This window comes from Tamandua tetradactyla, chromosome 4 (assembly GCF_023851605.1).
Source record: "Tamandua tetradactyla isolate mTamTet1 chromosome 4, mTamTet1.pri, whole genome shotgun sequence".
NCBI lineage: Eukaryota > Metazoa > Chordata > Mammalia > Pilosa > Myrmecophagidae > Tamandua > Tamandua tetradactyla.
The window spans coordinates 43,436,994-43,439,518 of record NC_135330.1 but is presented as its reverse complement, the minus strand read 5'-3'; the positions used below and the strand labels follow the sequence as shown (position 1 = coordinate 43,439,518).

Sequence of the window (2,525 nt, the reverse complement as noted above, 5' to 3'; positions counted from 1 at the left end):
AAAAAAAAAAAAGCAACTAAAAATTATGCATCTTCTAGCAATGCCATTGTACTCATATAAGTCATTTTGGAGTTAATTTACAAATACAAAAATGACTAAGTTTGAACCATAGCTTCCTACTTGTTTATACACTATTCATATCAGATAAAAAAGCCAGTTGTTTTTAAATGTACATTAGTTGAAACATGAAAGCACTGTGAATGCGTCTAAGAGAAAATATGGCAGTACAAAGCTTATGTAAAAATTGATTCATTTAATATATCCAAAATTCTTGAATCATCTTCTAATAACATTTTTCATTGTATTAATATAGACAGATATATTAATCATGGAGCTGTTTTATAATAATGTGAGATACTTACTTCTTGTGGTGACCTATTCTCCAATAACAAAACTCTATTAGTAACATTCTAAACTCATGGAACTTTAAGGCTAAAATACTTAGTTGCTGAGAGGAATAAAAAACAATACTAAATAAGGTATGAAAATTAAGTTTTTAAATAAAAATAAACCCTGGTTTCTATTCACTAGGGAATAGTATTTCAAGCCTATACTTATCTCCAGCTTAGTGACCAAATTTTTTTATGCTGACAATGCAAAGGACTAAGTTAATTTTAGCATTTCAGATATGGATATATTTATCAAGTTCTCAAATATTGTGGAAGGCTTGATATCTACCAAATTTAATGTCATTTCAAGAGTATTATGGCATCTTTGTTTTAAATGATAGGTATAATCATATCTAAGTTCAATTGCATATAAGACAAATACTGTGAGGTGTAAAATTCAATTAAGTAGTACCAGCTTGATTTTCCAATTTGAATTTTTAATTTATGCTCAAAATATAGAAACTCATGTTCCTTTTCATTTAAATGATGTTGGTATTTGTTCTGCCACTGCCCTGCACTTATTTTAATTAAAAACACTTCTTATTAATTTATAGATACTAAATTAGACATATTTTCTTAGTATTAATTTTTTTAAGTTTTATTTAGAAATTTAGAAAACATGAATCTTTTAGGGAAAAAAAAAATTTTAAAGTAGCAAGCCTCACTTTTTTTTTTTTCCAATCCACAACAGGAATCAGGGTTTGTTGATGTTTGGACCCAGCATGATCAGGATGTCTGAATCACCTGGGGTCTTCTTTACATTTGTATCTCTCCCTGATCTACTGAACCAGAATCTCTGAGGGTACAGTCTGGGAATGATTTTTTAAAATGCTCCCCAGGAAATGTTTTTATATTGAAGTTTGAGAGCCACTGATTTAAAGTAAAAACCAAGATGTAATCGTTATATAAAATAAAGTATGTATTAAAATAATTTAGAAAATCCTGTCAAATGCCATAATGGTCTGTAAAGTAATCTAAAACTATTGCTCTGCTTGACAAGGCATTAAACATTCTTCTTTCCCTATCTTGAAATTATCTTTTCCATCATATACACTGAACATTGATGGAAACACATAAAAAATGTGTCCCAAGTTCAAGAGCAATGTCAAACCAGTCCTAGAGGCAGTAGATTTTCCTCATATCCAGCAAAGATGACTGAGTGTGCTTGGAGACCTCTTGCAATCATCACACTGTCTGTGCCCGTAATTTGCCACACATTTTCTGGTTCTTTTAAGATTTTGATATCTCCATTAGCAATCACAGACACAGACGCATTTTCCTTAATCATTGTAATGACATCATAGTGGACAGCCTGATGTCTTTCTCCAAAAGTCCAGCCTTTTGACAAAGAGCCACAGTTCTTGTAAGGTCACCGTGAATCCATATTTTAATAGATAACTGAATAGTTGAAGTTCTCCACTTGCTTTTATACTTGTTTCTCTGAACCTCGAACAAGCTCTGACTTATTTATTAAGCAAGCCCCATAACCGTCCACATTGCCACCTTTGAGGGAAAGCGCAGTTAATGTCTATTCCATTTGCCTAAGTGTAGACTATACAGTCTTGCAGCATGAGCAGCAAACTGAGACATCAAAAGCAATCACCTTGGTTTGTGGTGAATTCACTGTCTCTGGTTTTTATCGATTTGTCAAAATCAGCAGCAACTATCATTGGTCTGTAACAAAGATCACAACTGTATTTTCTTCCTACTGTTCTAAAAGCCAATTTTGAATATCCAACCATGGAAGTACAGGCTTTTACCGTTGGCCTGGATGAAATATTTTTATTGGACCTTTTTTTTTCCTTCTTGATGTATTGTGGTTTCCATGCACTCACTTCTCATGAATCCAGATTTGTTTCAATTTTTTAGAAATAAGTACGGTGGCTTCTGCTAAGCTGGGAAAATGACACCTCGGTTTCCCCGGACGGGCTCAGTCAGGTCCTTCACACCTGCCGCTTCAGGCAGCTGCGAGACTCCCAGCCAGAATGCTCCATGAGTGTGTTTCAACACGGGAATGAAAACTCATAAAAGCCTTCCCTAAAAATTGACTAGCTATCTGAAGTTACAGATTAAAATAGCTTTTATTTCCCCCTCACTCTTAAGAGAACTTCATTCTTTTCTCGGACATGCTCTAAT

General features: G+C 33.6%; 1 pseudogene; it reads right to left on the bottom strand.

Moving 5' to 3' along the window:
- Positions 1-1,334: 1,334 nt before the first annotated feature.
- Positions 1,335-2,231, bottom strand: LOC143678912 (tRNA-dihydrouridine(20a/20b) synthase [NAD(P)+]-like pseudogene; annotated as a pseudogene).
- Between the last annotated feature and the right edge of the window lie 294 nt (positions 2,232-2,525).